This window comes from Podarcis tiliguerta (assembly GCF_965153285.1).
Source record: "Podarcis tiliguerta genome assembly, chromosome: 16".
Lineage (NCBI taxonomy): Eukaryota > Metazoa > Chordata > Lepidosauria > Squamata > Lacertidae > Podarcis > Podarcis tiliguerta.
This window is the reverse complement of record NC_139549.1, coordinates 35,859,967-35,877,946: the sequence shown is the minus strand read 5'-3', so window position 1 is coordinate 35,877,946 and position 17,980 is coordinate 35,859,967. Positions and strand designations below refer to the sequence as shown.

Genomic DNA, 17,980 nt, shown 5'->3' with positions numbered 1-17,980 from the left:
GACTCTTTCCACTGCCTGATGAAGTGCTACTGCTCAGCAACTTTGGAGGCTCCCTGCACTCTTCTGCCCTCCTCCCCCCTTTCGATGGCAGTCCCCTGACAGGTACTGTCTATACAATGAATGCCAGTAGCTCTGTAGGGTTTCAGGCAGGGGGCTTTCCCAGTCCTACCTGGAAACTGAACTTGAGAACTGCATGCAAAGCAGTTGTTCTGCCACTGAGTCACAGCACCCCCCAAAAAGCCCTGTGTTTCTCCACCACAAGGTCTCTGAGGTCAATGACTAGAACTTGGGCCTTGAAATGCTGGAATTTGAGGTGCACCATGCAGAAGGTACTTCAATATACATATACAGATGCAGGGCCGGATTTAGGTTTGATGAGGCCCTAAGCTACTGAAGGTAATGGGGCCCTTTATAGGTCCAGCTGTCCTTTGTCAACAACAAATTGTCACTGTTTTTTGTGTTGAATATATGCTCACACCCTTAGTCTATGCTGCCTGATCATCAGTCTACAAGCACTCTTTAATATTAGATAACAGGTACAACAGCTTGACCTGCATTCAACTTAGCTGCACTGCAGCCTTCAGCTGCATGCTACATGTTTCCATGCATCCAGTCCATGCAGAATGTATAAAAAAGGTAAAGGGAGCCCTAACCATTAAGTCCAGTCACAGATAATTCTGGGGTTGCGGCGCTCGTCTCACTTTACTGGCCAAGGGCGCTGACATTTGTCTGCAGTTTTTCCGGGTCATGTGGCCAGCATGACTAAGCGGCTTCTGGTGAAACCAGAGTAGTGCATGGAAACGTGTTTACCTTCCCGCCAGAGTGGTACCTATTTATCTACTTGCACTTTGACGTGCTTTCAAACTGCTAGGTTGGCAGGAGCAGGGACCGAGCAACGGGAGCTCACCCCATCGCAGGGATTTGAACCGCCAACCTGTCAGTCTGCCTCCTCTCTCGTTAGCTCTCTTCTCCTTTCTCGCCCTTTCTCTTCATATCCCAAACATTCTTATTTACTTCCTCTTTCTGCATCTCTGCCTAAAAGCCTGTATCCTTCAGTGACATGCATCAGGCCTATACTGCACAGCCAATGACGAAGCCCGACATCACATGTGGGGGTGACTGGACTCTGTTTCAGACTGTGCGCTCCTCAAGGCAGGAACATGTAGGGTATAGATTTGATTTGATATTTCTACTCCGCTTTTCGAACAACAAATTGAGCTCAAAGCAGCTCGCAATAAAGCATTAAAAACAACAACAAGCATTGCAATCGCCATGCTATCAAACGCAATAACATATAAGTAAAGGAAACAACAACAAATTCATCCCAATGATTAATGCAGTTCAATAAAGTCATATCAGAAACAGCTGCTCCTGAGCACCAATCCTGTGGGGGATGAGACCATCTCTCTGAGAAAAGGCTTCTCCTTTGCTCAGGGCAGCAGACAACCCACTTCCAGGATGGCAGCAAAACCACCAACAAAATGCAGAAACATGTCAAAAGGGGGCTGGGCTCACACCCTCACTCCACGCCCAAAGTGACTGCCCTACTGGGGCAGCCCGACCCCCAACATAGGCAGGCTTTATAGATATAAAAAGGTAGAGGACCCCTGACAGTTAAGTCCAGTTGCGAAGAACTCTGAGGTTGTGGCGCTCATCTCGCTTTACTGGCCAAGGGAGCCAATGTTTGTCCGCAGACAGTTTTCCCAGGTCATGTGGCCAGCATGACTAAGCCGCTTCTGGAGAAACCAGAGCAGCGCACGGAAACGCCATTTACCTTCTCACCGGAGCGGTCCCTATTTATCTACTTGCACTTTGACGTGCTTTTGAACTGTTAGGTGGGCAGGAGCAGGGACCGGGGAACAGGAGCTCACCCCGTCGAGGGGATTCAAACCACCGACCTCCCAATTGGCAAGCCCTAGGCTCAGTGGTTTAGACCACGGCGCCACTCGCATCCCTTTTATAGATATAAAAGGTAAAGGGTCCCTGACCATTAGGTCCAGTCGTGACCGACTCTGGGGTTGCGGCGCTCATCTCGCTTTATTGGCCGAGGGAGCCGGTGTACAGCTTCCGGGTCATGTGGCCAGCATGACTAAGCCGCTTCTGGCAAACCAGAGCAGGGCACGGAAACACCGTTTACTTTCCCACCGGAGCAGTACCTATTTATCTACTTGCACTTTGACGTGCTTTCGAACTGCTAGGTTGGCAGGAGCAGGGACCGAGCAACAGGAGCTCACCCCGTCGCAGGTATTCAAACCGCTGACCTTCTTATTGGCAGGTCCTAGCCTCTGTGGTTTAACCCACAGCGCCACCCGCGTCCCTCTATAGATATAGAAGACAATAATTTCTTAAAAAGGAAACAGTGCCCCTTATGTACTTAGAAGTACATTGCAGTAGGGGGTAATCTTAAGAGAAAGTGCAAGTCGGATTACAGCCTTAACACAGCACAAAGCAGGCATAGAATGGGGTGCCAATCAACCCCACCTGCGAGGAAGAGTCCCCACTTTCATCTGTGAAGCCTGATGTGGAAAGTGGCTTCTTCTTCAACAAATTATATAGCAGGAGTGGATGAACCTGTGGCTGTCCAGTTGTTGCTAGACTAGGTAAAGGTAAAGGCACCCCTGCCCGTACGGGCCAGTCGTGTCCGACTCTGGGGTTGCGCGCCCATCTCGCTTAAGAGGCCAGGGGCCAGCGCTGTCCGGAGACACTTCCGGGTCACGTGGCCAGCGTGACGAAGCTGCTCTGGCGAGCCAGCACCAGCGCTGCGCACAGAAATGCCGTTTACCTTCCCGCTATAAAGCGGTATCTATTTATCTACTTGCACTTAGGGGTGCTTTCGAACTGCTAGGTGGGCAGGAGCTGGGACCAAACGATGGGAGCTCACCCCGCCACGGGGATTCGAACCGCCGACCATGCGATCGGCAAGTCCTAGGCGCTGAGGTTTTACCCACAGCGCCACCCGCGTGCTAGACTACAACTCCCCTTATCCCTGCCCGCAGGCCGGCTAAACTGGCTGGGGCCGATGGAGTCCGGCAACATTTGAAGAGGCGCAGCTTACCCATTTCTGCATAATAGGAAGTTACTGTCCTCATAAATTTGACAACAAACCCCGCCTGCAGCAGCAGCCGCCTTTCAGATTTATCCAAGAAACCTACATCATTAATCTGCAGTCCACAGGCTTCCGCTCCGGTTTCCTCCGCTGGCCTGTCGAAAAAGGAAAGCTTCCCTGTGAGAGACTGGGTGTGAGCTTCCTGCCTGGTCCCCGTGTCATTATTTGGTCTCTCCCAACCTGCCATTAGCCTTGTGTAGCTAAGCAGCCCCACTGACGCACGACTCCGAACTGCAAGATCACAGGCCTCCGTTATCTCTGGCAAGTGGCAGGTTTTAAGGGTTATTATTGAGCGTGGCAAGCCTAATTCCCCAGGCATTTGGGCTGTATTCATGGCTGGAAAATTGACCATGCAAAATTTCCGCTAAGTCAACTCATTCAATTGGGGTTTGGAGCTGCAATATAATTTCCCCCACCTTAATCGCGTTCTTCTCTTCAGACATCAAGCCAAGTGTGTTATTTGCCAAGGTTCTTAAAGGGGGGGGGGGGAGAAGGAGCAGCGATAGTGCTTTGTGCAGAGAAAATGCCAAAGTTGATGGGGGGGGGGGAGGAGAGAAAGGAGCTGCATCTGGAGCTTGGGAAACTGCTGATTTTGTTTTCAGGACTGGCTTGTTAGCTTATTTAATATGCATTCATTCAGCTTTATCCTCTACTTGGAAAGAAGTGGGCAGGGGGGCGGGAGGAGTGCTTAGCCTGCAGCTTCCAACCCACAGGGCAGCACCCTTCGCAGCTGGGGGCACCAGTGTACCTGACTGGGGGAAGAAGGAGCAGGCCTCATGCCTATACACTGGGAATGGGGGGGGTGTCTGCAGCCCTCCAGCTGTTGCTGGGGGCTATTATGAAGCTGCCCACGTTCTGAGATATTCAGGGGAGGCCCTTCTTTTGGTCCCACCACCCACACAGACATGCCTGGTGGGGGCGAAGGAGAGGGCCTTCTCAGTGGCTGCTCCCAGACTTTGGGACTCCCTCCCTGGAGAAGCTAGACTGTCTCCCTCCTTGTTGTCTAGTGAAGAGCTTCTTGTTCCAACAGGCTTTGGGGAACTGACTGCTTTTAATGAAAGGGTTGGTGCTGTGCTGTTTCTATTGTACTTATTTGTATGATTTTAAGAGATTATATCTATCTATCAAGGGATGCGGGTGGCGCTGTGGGTTAAATCACAGAGCCTAGGGCTTGCTGATCAGAAAGTCGCAGTTCGAATCCCCGCGACGGGGTGAGCTCCCGTTGCTCGGTCCCTGCTCCTGCCAACCTAGAAGTTCGAAAGCGCGTCAAAGTGCAAGTAGATAAATAGGTACCACTCCAGTGGGAAGGTAAACAGTGTTTCTGTGCGCTGCTCTGGTTCGCCAGAAGCGGCTTAGTCATGCTGGCCACATGATCCAAAAGCTGTACGCCAGCTCCCTCGGCCAATAAAGCAAGATGAGCGCCGCAACCCCAGAGTCGGCCACGACTGGACCTAATGGTCAGGGGTCCCTTTACCTTTTCCTTTATCTATCTATCATCATCATCATCTACCATCATCGAATGATTGATCGATCTAATTCTGTCAATGTTTAATTGTTTCTAAATGATATTCTTTTACGTGTTTTTAGTGGTTCTTATTTTTAATTTGTAAGCCACCTTGAATCCCGTCAGGGAAAAAGGTGGAAGATAAAACAGTAAAATTATCACTAACAACCATAAGTTAAAATGTACAGAAAGTTTAAACAGTAATAGAATAGGCTAAAACTAATTAAGATTCATGCAAACTTTCTAAATATCTAGGTAGGTTTGTCTAAGTGAGAATATCTAAATAAGAATACAGTGGTACCTCAGGTTAAGAACTTAATTTTTTTTGGAGGTCCATTCTTAATCTGAAACTGTTCTTAACCTGAAGCACCACTTTAGCTAATGGGGCTCCTGCTGCCGCTGCGCTGCTGAAGCACGATTTCTGTTCTCATCCTGAAGCAAAGTTCTTAATCCGAGGTACTATTTCTGGGTTAGCCGAGTCTGTAACCTGAAGCGTATGTAACCCGAGGTACCACTGTACAGTGAAGATGCTTGCCTGATATCAATACGCAGGGAGTTCCGAAGTTCAGGTGCTGCCATGCTAAATGATTGAGTTCTTACAGATGTGGTGCAGGTATTGTGTAACACCTGTAGTAGTGCCAGTTTTGTCAATCAAAGCAGTTGAGTGGGTACATACAGGGTAAGGGGATCTCGCAAGGGGACTGGTCCCAACTTATTAAGGGCTTTATATTCTAACAGTAACACCTAGAACACAGCCCGGTAGCCAATCGCCAACCAGTGCAGACCTCTGAGCTCAGGCTTTACATGCTGACAAAGCCTCACTCCTGTCAGCAATTGCACTGCAGCATTCTGATAAGAGCCGTCTGGTCCTGCGGTTGGGAAGTGTCTTGCTCATGGAGCTCCCATGAGCCTAGCTAGCACCCACACTTCTGAGTTTTCAGATAAGCTAAAATGGTTTTGTTCACCCAAGGCTTTTAATGCACTGTGAGAGAGATATTGTGCTGCTTTCTGATGTTTTCATGTAGTATTGCATGACTGTTTCATGAATGAGTTTAGGAAAATGCCAACACACCTTGGGATATAAGGCAGGATATAAAATACTAAATACTAAATCAGAACAGGCTCAGCACGGGGCAACGATCCATGGGAAAAGAGCTTTTGCCAAGTCGTCTCCTGCCCCTCTGCGCTTAGGCACATTTGCTTGTAATTTTGTTGACGAACATTGTGCATGTTTCCATCAAAACAGCCAGATTCGCAAACCTTCATATTTCACAGAGCATTGCTTGACTGGCAAACAGAGACATCAACTTGAAAACCTCACCTGCTACAGTGATTTGAATGACACCCCCAATCCAAATGTAATACCGGAGCTTAGCAAAAGATTGTTTAAAATCAGAAACAAGATTAATCACTGCCGTTCAGAGTATGAGCTGCCCTTTCACACAATAAAGCAATATTACAGCTATGAAATGTTCCATTTCATATTGCCCTCTAGTAGAAAAACAAGGAATCAAAGCGTTGTACATAACAATACATGTCTGGGGAGGTGGGCGGGGGGGGGAGAAAGCTGTAAGAGGAGCTCGAGAAAGAGTTCTGACAGTTACACTTGAACTGCTAAATTACATTTGCCTCCAAGCAAGCCGAGAAAATCCAAAAACGGGAAAAGAAAATTTAAAACTGATGACTTACTAAGAAGCTGCACTGATGATTCTCTTGGGTTAGTGTGGTGACATTAGACTGAAAAGCCTGGTTCTTCTCTTCTAAAATATGGATCCGACCAAATGTTTTCTGTGGCACTGCAGGTTGTAAGTACGGTAGCTCATTTCCAAACTGTGAGGAGGAAAGAGAAGAACGGAAGGAAATATAAGAGTTCAAATCTTCCATTTATGAGGGGGTCGGGAATATAACAAGCCGTACACTAGGTTATCTTTCCATGGGGCTGTTTGCTTTTGCAATCGTATAGCTTATAGAGTGCTTTTAAATACCACATGTCTGTTCAAATACAAGCAACGGCAAAAATAAGCTCCATTGCTAGACAACTGATCCCTATACATTCTTCCCATATTTTCAAGTTCTGAATCCAATCTTACTTCTGAAGTGTGTGCAACCTAAGCACTGAGATATCCCCCATTTTTCCATTTATAATACAACCCTGAGCATGTTTACAGTAAGTCCCACCAAGTTCAGTAGGGCTTGTTTCTGAAACACTGTGTTTAGGATTTCAGAATGCTTTGTGTGCCATAGCGCTCTAGTTCCTTTATGTCTCTCTCCCCTGCACACACACACACACACGCACACACACAAACATATACACTTCTTTTTGTGCTTTGTTTTTGGCAATGTGCATGTTTGCTCATGTGCATCACTAAAACAAACAAAACAAAACAACAAACACTGCACGCTACAAACATGCAATATGGCCGCATTCGGTTGACCTGTTAATGGATTGGACCAGTTTGTTTGCACAAAGTTTGTGGGGGAAGTTATACATGGTTGTCTGTTTATTGAGCATTTGTTCTGATTTGTTTGAGAGGCTATACAATTTCATATCAAGCAATGGTTACCCCAAACTGTCTCCAATGCTTTCCTTATTGCAAAAAGTCCAGGAATATCTGGAACTCTGAATGCTCAAGCATGAAGCGGTTTGGGTCTCTTGGGACTTAGAGAAGCAACATCAAATGGCTGTTTGGTTTGGGGAACTGGGGATTAAACTGTGAACTGAAATTGGGGTCCTGCCCTTGTGTGGACCTGCCCTTTGTCTTTCTTAAAATCAGGGGGCAGGTAATGTGAAAGTCGTGTACACTAAAGACCATGGAGAGCCATGTTTGCCAATCAGAGGAAACAATCAAACAGATTTCCCCCCCTTTTTTCTTTGCTCACTCTAGCTGTCTGAGGTCCCGCTTCATTTTCCGGAACTCCTCAGTAAACCAGGGGGTCCGGTTTCGGCGGTGTCGCAGAGGGTGCTTCGGTGCAATCTCATTGATGGCTGCCAAGAGCCGGTTATTCTAGTTCTCGACAAGCTCATCTAGTGAGCCGCCAGGGGGAGCAGGGTCCCGCAAGGCCTGACAAAATCCATCAGGATCCATCAGCCTTCGCGGGTGAGCCCAAATAGGCTCGCCACCCAAGCAGGATGGGGGTGGGAAGTCAATCCTGGCTTTCAGAGCATAGTGATCAGACCATGGCACTTCCACAAGTGAGAACATAATCACATCTATACCCGCATCAAAAATTCAAATCCAGCGTGTGGCCTGCTTGGTGTGTGGGACCCAAAACAAACTCGGAGATCCCTAATGCCGCCATGGAAGACACCAGGTCCAGAGCCCGTGAGGAGGGGGTGGCATCAGCATGGACGCTGAAGTCTCCCAAAACCAGTAGGTTAGGGAATTCCAAGGCCCAGCCTGCCACCACATCCAACAGGCCTGACAGGGTGGCTGCTGGTGTGCTAGGTGGTCGGTACACCAGCCAGACAGCCAAGCTCTCCTTGGTGCCCCACACTAGACCAACACATTCAATGCTGGAGATTGATGGTAATGGCAGAGCCCTGAAAGAGCAATCCTCCCGGATTAACAATGCTACCCCTTCCCCCGGACCCACAGTCCGCGACTGGTGGAGGACGGAGAAACCTGGGGGTGCTATCTCATGCAGGGCAACTATTTTACCTTCACACACCCAGGTCTCCGTCACACAAGCCAAGTCAACCCCCAGCGAGATAAAAAAAAGTCTCGCATGGTGGCGGTTTTATTGCCTATAGACCTGGCATTGCACAACACCAGTGAAGGAGGTGGGTAATCCCTGCTCACCCTACCCTCGTCCCTCGGGATGGGGCATAGATTGGAAGAGGTTCGAGCATCACCACATCTCAAAGAATCATAGAATCATAGAGTTGGAAGAGACCACAAGGTCCATCGAGTCCAACCCCCTGCCAAGCAGGAAACACCATCAGAGCACTCCTGACATATGGTTGTCAAGCCTCTGCTTAAAGACCTCCAAAGAAGGAGACTCCACCACACTCCTTGGCAGCAAATTCCACTGTCGAACAGCTCTTACTGTCAGGAAGTTTTTCCTAATGTTTAGGTGGAATCTTCTTTCTTGTAGTTTGGATCCATTGCTCAAAACCCTTCGCGATGCAAGGCATCCCCAAATAATTAAAACCTGGTGTACAACACAAAAAAAGCATGCAACATAATTATCTCATACAATATAGGAGGTCTTCAGTACAAGACCAGAGGCAAGCTTTCTAATTAGCAAACTAAGTAAGACATGATATTGGTAACTAATACGAGAGGAGAGAGACTCCGCTCTTCAGTCAGCAAGGATTACACACCAGCATTGAAAGCACACAGAGATTCTGTTGATCAGCTCAGTGACCCGCAACCCGTGTGACCCACCAAGTCAAATATAGCAGGCTATTGGCCATGTATGACTGTGAGTGAGATGGCAGGATGTGCACCAAGAGCCCGCTATAAAACCCTGAAAACCTGGGTACGTTTGTAGGCTTTTCATCAGCAAAAGGAACAGGGCAAGCACCTAATATCTACATTCTTAAATCTTGTCTATTAGCAAAAACACCAGCTCTGTTTCATCTCTCTGGTGCTTTAACACTCCAGCACCAATGCCATGTGAAATTACTTCCCCCGATGCCAGTTCACTTGGAACGAGCCTGCCAAGTTTTTATCAGCTCCTCTAATAATATTGAGAGGTGGCCCTGTGCCACTTTCCATCTCCATGCTAGAGGCACAGGATGGCAAACCTGTTCATTTATTCATAGGCCTACCACTGGCTGCTTTTGTATCAACTGAATAAAGACCGTAACTCAACCGCTGGGATCCATTCAGCCCTAATGAAACAGGCAGATAAAGATACACTGCTTTGATAGTAATAATAACAACAACAGATTGTTTTACCTGTAAGGGGGCAGGGCGAGAAGGAGGCAGCAACAACTATGCTTGAAAGACCGGCACCATTGCAGGTGGTGCTGATATTAAATATTCTAATATCAGAGGACTACAGTGGTACCTTGGGTTACAGACGCTTCAGGTTACAGACTCCGCTAACCCAGAAATAGTACCTCAGGTTAAGAACTTTGCTTCAGGATGAGAACAGAAATCGTGCTCCGGCAGCGCGGCGGCAGCAGGAGGCCCCATTAGCTAAAGTGGTGCTTCAGGTTAAGAAGAGTTTCAGGTTAAGTACGGACCTCCGGAACGAATTAAGTACTTAACCTGAGGTACCACTGTATATGCAAATATTTTGCAAGTTAGTTCAATGCATGAGACTCAGCTCCTGTAGCTCAGTGGGGAAGAGGACATGTTTTGAATTCGGGAGATCCCAAATTCAATCCTCAGCATCTCAAGATAGGACTAGGTAAGACTGTTGCCTGAATCCCTAGACAGAAATCATCTGTCAAACACACCACCCCCAACCTGGTGCCCTCCATATGTTGCTGGACTCCAGCTGCCATCAGAATGGGCAGTGCTCAGGGTTGATGGGAGGTATACAGTGGTACCTTGGGTTAAGAACTTAATTCAACCCGGCGGTCCGTTCTTAACCTGAAACTGTTCTTAACCTGAGGTACCACTATAGCTAATGGGGCCTGCTGCTGCCGCTGCACCGCCGCTGCACGATTTCTGTTCTCATCCTGAAGCAAAGTTCTTCACCTGAGGTACTATTTCTGGGTTAGCAGAATCTGTAACCTGAAGCGTCTGTAACCTGAAGCATCTGTAACCTAAGGTACCACTGTATAAAATAGATGCTCATAAATATACCAAGCAAACACATAAAAATATGTAAATCACATGTCTGAAACCCACAGAAAAGTCCTGAAACCATTTTCTCTCTCCCAAAATGACCTCAAATATTTATCTGCAAGGTCGAAGGAAATGGGAAAAACCTCCCCTTTGTCTCTGTGCTCACAAATCCTGCCTGAAGGGCACATTTAAGGTGTGAATAGGGTGAGCCTGTGACCTGTGACCTGGATTCAGGAATTAAGAAGTTACAATAACAAAAGAGAGGCCAAAATGCAGATAATGCAATCAGGTAACCTGCCAGACATGGAAGTGAGAGCTGGACCATAAAGAAGGCTGATCGCAGAAGAATGGATGCTTTCGAATTATGGTACTGGAGGAGACTCTTGAGAGTTCCATGGACTGCAAGAAGATCAAACGCATCCATTCTTAAGGAAATCAGCCCTGAGTGCTCACTGGAAGAACAGATCGTGAAGCTGAGGCTCCAATACTTTGGCCACCTCATGAGAAGAGAAGACTCCCTGGAAAAGACCCTGATGCTAGGAAAGATGGAGGGCACAAGGAGAAGGGGACGACAGAGGACAAGATGGTTGGATAGTGTCTTCGAAGCTACAAACATGAGTCTGACCAAACTGCGGGAGGCAGTGGAAGACAGAAGTGCCTGGCGTGCTCTGGTCCATGGGGTCACAAAGAGTCGGACACAACTAAACGAGTAAACAACAACAACAACCTGCCAGACAGGAGATAACACACTCAGAATTCTGTTTTAGACTGCCCCCTGTGATGTATGTCTGATGTATTGGGGGAGGTGGTCCTGGGATACCCCCCCTTCTGTGATGTATGTATGATGTTTCCGGGGGTGGTCTGGAGTTTGAGGGTGGGCAATTTAAAAAGTCTCAGAAAGTATTGCAGGATGTCTGCAGTAAATATTAATATTTATCTTCAATTTCATTTTGCCACTTCTTTAACTTTTTATATTGTACTTCGTTGCATCACAGTTTGAATCTTAAGGGATGAAGATTGTAATATAATACAGTGGAACCTCGGTTTTTGAGCGTCTCGGAAGCCGAATGTTTTGGAAGCCTCAGCCCAAAAACCCGGAAGTAGTTGCTTCCGTTTTTGAACGCTCCTTGGAAGTTGAACGGCTTCCGCTGCATGTTTTTCTTTTTTCTCAACGGATTTTGCCAACCACCCACTGATCTTCGATTTTCGAACGTTTCAGAAGTCGAACGGTCTTCCGGAACGGATTACATTCGAAAACCAAGGTTCCACTGTACAAGAAATAAAAGAAGCAATTAATTGATGAATTATTAAGTGGTTTGCCAAGACCATCAGAAATTTTCAAGGGGTCCGTGGGGGGGGGGGAGTTGGAGAGCTCCTGCTCTAGAGGGTATTCTGGCAGCCGTGAAGATAAAATAATATAGTGGGGTGTATGGAGTATTATAAAAAGGGACGTGGGTGGCTCTGTGGGTTAAACCACTGAGCCTAGGACTTGCCGATCAGAAGGTCGGCGGTTCAAATCCCCGCAACAGGGTGAGCTCCCGTTGCTCAGTCCCTGCTCCTGCCAACCTAGCAGTTCAAAAGCACGTCAAAGTGCAAGTAGATAAATAGGTACTGTTCCGGAGGGAAGGTAAACGGCATTTACGTGCACTGCTCTGGTTCACCAGAGGTGGCTTAGCCATGCTGGCCACATGACCCAGAAGCTGTACGCCGGCTCCCTTGGCCAATAAAGAGAGATGAGTGCCACAACCCCAGAGTCGGTCAGAACTGGACCTAATGGTTTACCTTTACCATTGTGGAGTATTATGGCAAGGATAGTACCTCTGGTGAGGGACATGTTGTGATCCTTCTGGGGCGGTTGATCCACCTCTGGCTCCCACCCTACACCCACCTGTCACCCATGGCTCCTAGAAGCAACAGCCACACCTCAGGAATGAAATTCTAGGAGAATGCAAACTCTGATCCTAAACTTCCACTGCCTTGTGGGATATCCTCAGGAGAAGAAAAGGCTAAGGAGTAAGCCAGGGGTCAGCAAACTTTTTCAGCAGGGGGCTGGTCCACCGTCTCTCAGACTATGTGGTGGGCCGGACTATATTTTTTTTTTGGGGGGGGGGGAAATGATGAATTCCTATGCCCCACAAATAACCCAGATACGTATTTTAAATAACAACACACAGTCTACTCATGTAAAAACACCAGGCAGGACCCACAAATAACCCAGAGATGCATTTTAAATAAAAGGACACATTCTACTCATATCAAAACATGCTGATTCCCAGACTGTCCACAGGCCAGATTTAGAAGGCGATTGGGCTGGATCCGGCCCCCGGGCCTTAGTTTGCCTACCCATGGAGTAAACCCTACAGAAATTCAGAGTAGAGTCCCTGAAGTGGTTGGATGGCGCCTTGTACACCTCCTTCCAGCAACTCCTGCAGCCAAGCTGGTGCCAAATGTATTGCTCTGCTTTCCTTTGGAGCACATCATGGCCAAGAGGGGAGCCTTATTTTCTGGCCAGTCCAGAATCTCCATTCACATTTGCGCCCCAGGGAGGTCACTTCAGAGCTGCTAACACAGTCGTTTGACTTCACTCCCGGAGGTGCACTCCATTGTCTCTTGAGACAGATGGATGCCAACAATAGCTTTGAAAAGCAACAAAACCCTACTTAATTGCAGTGTTTCTCAAATCGGCTGCATTATAGTATATTGCTTTTTTTTAAAAAGGAACCTGCCACCTTTGCTGCTTATTGGGCAAATTCTAAAATAATTTAGTGGGGAGCACTTTGCCTGTTTTCTTTCTGTTTGCTCTTTACTTCCTACAGTGACAAATGCACCACAGCCAAGGAAATTGGTAGCTGGAGAACGAAACAGAGAATGATGCTCAACCAAGCAGGGAAAAAATGTCAGCAATTACAAAGCTATCAATCCACCGGTGCACTCCTGGATATATTGTGTCGGCATGGAAAGGTGACGTTGGAATGAATCTTGCTTGTATCACATTTCTCAGGCTTTGCAGAGCACAGCAGACTCTCACCTTGATTACTGCCCACCCCAGCCTGAGACGCCAAGCACAGTTTTCAAAGGAATGGATTATACCAAATATGCCTTGGTTGCTATTGCAAGCGCTGCAAGCTGAGCGGTGGACAACATGCTCTCCGCATGCAATCAATCCCAGCGTTAATCCCTTCCATCTCCAGTTAGGGGAAAGAAAGAAGCCCACCTAAGGTGTGGCTGTCAGTCAGTGTAGACCATATTGAGCTAAATTGACAGAGTCTTTCATGAAAACATCTCAAATTTAATCTCCAGAAAGGGTTGGGAAGGACTCCTGCCCCAAGTGATGCAAAACAGCTGCCAACCAGTGTCAACAACAATGAGCTAGATGGACCAAAGATCTGATTTGGCTTTCTTTGTTCCAGAGAGAATGAACACCAGTCGATTAGTTCAGATGCAACACCAAATTATGGTTTAGCAAGACAAAAAGGAGCCTCAAACATGTGCCCTCCCCACTAGAAGGAGAGGGGAAGCACCAGTTGCCATGTTCAAAACTAACCTGAGATCCTCCTTTACATCTAAAAGTCCAGAGAACTCTGGTTAGTTTCCATTATGGTTAGAGGGAAAAACAAGGAACACAAATCACAATTTGATCGTGGCTTCTTTAAATGAATCACTGTTTGGATGAAATGAGAAAGACTGATTAGTTCAAAAGCGAAAGCAGATCCTTCCGATTTCCGTTCCCTGAGAAGAGGCAATAGGAGCACATGAGCCCAAGACTCCTGCAGCCGTAGACACATAAACACTGTGTTCAATCCAAAAAGATAATATTACTCTTACTATGACTATAAAACAAAACAAAAATCAGATGGCTTCACAGCATAAATACCATTTTGGCTGTCCTTATTTTTATCTGCAAGCCACCTTGAGTCCCTGCCAGGGGAAAAAAGACGGAAGTACAAACAAATATACAATAATAATGTTGTTATTGGCATCCATCTCTCGAGAGAGAGAGACAACGGAGTGTGCCTCCAGGGGTGAAGTCAAACCATTGTGTTTGCAGCACTGAAGTGACTTTCCCAGGGTGCAAGCTTATAAACAACAACAACAACAATAATGCCATTGAAGTGACATCCATGGTAAACACTGAGAAAGAAGAAAAGGGGCCCTAATTATTATTATTATTAGGAACAATAGCAACTTATAAAGCATCAACAACAACAACCAGTCCTAAGCACTGGACAGAGATGAACAATAAAGTCTTACCATCTCATAGACACAATGCAAAAGGGAAAGGAGAGGGAAAGAGGAAACAAGGAAGTCCACGCAGCAATTCTTGAAGTTATATAAGCCCAGCAGATCATCTGATTTGGGCAAGTGGGCCTCCCTGCCATTATGCAGATGCAGACGTGCATAACACACCTGCCTTAATTTCCCTGGCCAACATGTGCCTCTTCAACTCTGCAGTCTGAAAGGTTACCGAGACCTGTGCCACATAACCTGTTGTCCGCAACACAGGGTGGCCCAGGCAAAGATGCTTGACCCAAGGGCAAAAATCAGACACAAGGCCTGACTTTCACAGGTGAAATGCTGTCAAGGATGCATGCCTTTTTTATGAATTGCATTGATGTGTCAATATTATAATGTGTCTATTGAGCGATAGATAGATAATAGATAGATAGATAGATGATAGATAGATAGATAGATATAGATAGATGATAGATAGATAGATAGATAGAGATAGATAGATAGATAGATAGATAGATGATAGATAGATGATAGCTAGATGATAGATAGATAGATATAGATAGATAGATAGATAGATAGATAGATAGATATAGATAGATATAGATAGATAGATAGATAGATGATAGATAGATAGACAGATGATAGATGATAGATAGATAGATAGATAGATGATAGATAGATAGATAGATGATAGATAGATAGATAGACAGATAGATGATGATAGATAGATAGATAGATAGATAGATAGATAGATGATAGATGATAGATAGATAGATATAGATAGATAGATAGATAGATAGATAGATAGATAGATAGATAGATGATAGATTGATAGATTGATAGATAGATATAGATAGATAGATAGATAGATAGATAGATAGATAGATATGTTGCAAGTCGCTTGGAGCCATCAGTTTAATTGGCAGCTATCAAGTCTAACCAGAAACAACAACAATTAATAGCAATGCCTTACCCAGAGTCTGACCATAGGTTTATGTCGCCCAGTACCGTCTGTTCTGACTGGCAGCCACTCACTAAAGTCTCAGGTCTTTCCCAGCACTGACACCCGAGATCCTTTTATAACAGGAGATACCAGCATCTGCACCCAGGACCTTCTGCATATGCCCTCTGCCCCTGAACTGTGATCCCTATTCAAAATTAAAACGAAAACAACAACAACACAAAACCCTTTTCCGCTCTACAAGTGAGACCCGATGCTTCCAGAGCACCCTAGAGGGAATTGTGGCTTTCTTCCTCAAGAGCTTAATTGTTTTAGAGATACTTCTCTTTAAAACTCCTGCCTATTGATTTATTTTTTCTTTAAGGCAAAGTAAACAAGGCATAAGAAAGCTGCCAGCACAGAGAGATGTTAAATTGGCAGCAGATGGCAAAATGGAGAGCCTGTACAGGAAAGAAGGAAGTTCCAGCTGGTGATATAGTGTAGGGTGGACACAAGCCAAAGGTTTCCAGAAACTGTTCCCAAAAATGACCCAAGAGTGAAACCTTATTTCTATTTAGGATTCACCTATCCATTGGAAAAGCCTGGTCTAGTTCTGAGTCACATCCAGAGCTGCCAGGATTCATGTAATGCAGGAAAGTAATGAAGGAAAAGCGATGCGGGTGGCGCTGTGGGTTAAACTACAGAGCCTAGGACTTGCCAATCAGAAGGTTGGTGGTTCGAATCCCCGTGACGGGGTGAGCTCCCGTTGCTCGGTCCCTGCTCCTGCCAACCTATCAGTTCGGAAGCACGTCAAAGTACAAGTAGATAAATAGGTACCGCTCCGGCGGGAAGGTAAACGGCGTTTCCATGCGCTGCTCTGGTTCTCCAGAAGCGGCTTAGTCATGCTGGCCACATGACCCGGAAAAACTGTCTGCAGACAAACACCGGCTCCCTTGGCCAATAAAGCGAGATGAGCGCCGCAACCCCAGAGTTGGCCACGACTGGACCTAATGGTCAGGGGTCCCTTTACCTTTACCTTTAATGCAGGAAAGCTGTGTGCACAACTGAGTCTATGTAGTGAACCAGCAGGGCTCCAGGTTTGAGCATCTCCCTCGGCCAGGTGCGCGAAAGGGCTCTGGAGAGGGGCTGCTTAAAATGGCGGCTGCTGCTGCTGGCACCAACAAAGCCCAGCCCCCTTCCTACTCTAGGCAGGGCAGGGAGAAGCCAGGAGGAGGGAGGGAGGAGGCGCCACCGCCGTGTGAGTGAGAGGGAAAGAACGTGTACACTGACAATCCACGCAGCGATTCCCAGACCATCTGCGGGCCAGATCCAGAAGGCAATTGGGCCTGATCCTGCCTTATATTTGCCTACCCATGGCTAAGAGAAAGTGACTTGGATTATCCCATGAGGTTTGTGTCTGAGTGGAGATTGAAACTGTTTCTCTTTCTCTTGAGCCTCTATCCAGTAGATCACACTGACATTGCTTTGCTCTGCTACCCCCCCCCCCCCGAATTCTCTTAGTCTCCACTTACTAGTCTTTTTTGATGTTCCCCAAAGTCCTGGAGAGAGTGGGGGGGGGGGTTATATCTCCACCCAGCCATGAAGCAGTGCTGGGTAGCTTGAGAACAAATTGACATCTCTCAAGTCAAACCGCCCCCAGAAGATTGTTTTGAGATTCAAACTATGGCTCTGCCTGCCTTAGTGAAAAGGACAAGATGCAAGTGTAAGAAATATGAAGGAGAAGGCAACAAGCAAGTTAATAAATGAGCGTGGAAGAGCTCTTCACAGACTCCTTACCTACAGTTACTGCAGAGAGAACGTTTTACTGAAGACGCAGCTGAACATGGTGCAATGTAAATATCACCAGCCTCTTGCATAATCCATTTCAAGAAGCTTAACAAAAAATTAAAATCAGATTTATATTATATTTTGGAAGGGGGATTAGAGGTATTGTTATTTCAAGAGGTCTTCATTGCAAACCCAAATTAATTTCCACAGGCTCTGCTGCGAGCATTCAAAATACAAGCTGCATAAAAATATTATGTGTGGAGTACTAACAGGGCCAGCCCAAGGCATTTTGACAGACCCCAAAATAGCACCCCACCTCCATGCCAGAGAAGAAGGGAAGATCTACATCAGGAACAAGGGGAGAAGACTGACTGACATTAGGACAGGCTTCCTCAACCTCAGCCCTCCAGATGTTTTGAGACTACAAGTCCCAACATCCCTGACCATTGGTCCTGCTAGCTAGGGATCATGGGAGTTGTAGGCCAAAAGCATCTGGAGGGCCGAGGCTGAGGAAGCCTGCATTAGGATCTGCTGCCCCAATGAATCCTGCTATCTGAGGCAGTCACCTCACCTTGCCTCACAGGTGGGCCGGCCCTGAATACTACACTGTTGATATTAAAATGTTCAGAGGAACTTGGCATTTGGGGGGACTTGTTTGACTAAAC

At 46.7% G+C, this 17,980-nt stretch overlaps 1 protein-coding gene across 11 annotated transcripts in view; it reads right to left on the bottom strand.

Moving 5' to 3' along the window:
- The window catches only part of RIMBP2 (RIMS binding protein 2), a 276,487-nt gene that overhangs the window by 188,965 nt on the left and 69,542 nt on the right, over positions 1 to 17,980 (bottom strand). For 9 of the 11 annotated variants that reach the window (XM_083418105.1, XM_083418106.1, XM_083418107.1 and 6 more), the window contains exon 2: positions 6,300 to 6,440. The gene's annotated coding sequence lies outside the window, so the exon portion shown is untranslated. Of the gene's footprint in view, positions 1 to 6,299; positions 6,441 to 17,980 lie in introns of those variants that run through there. The other 2 variants (XM_083418108.1, XM_083418101.1) reach the window with 1 other exon arrangement.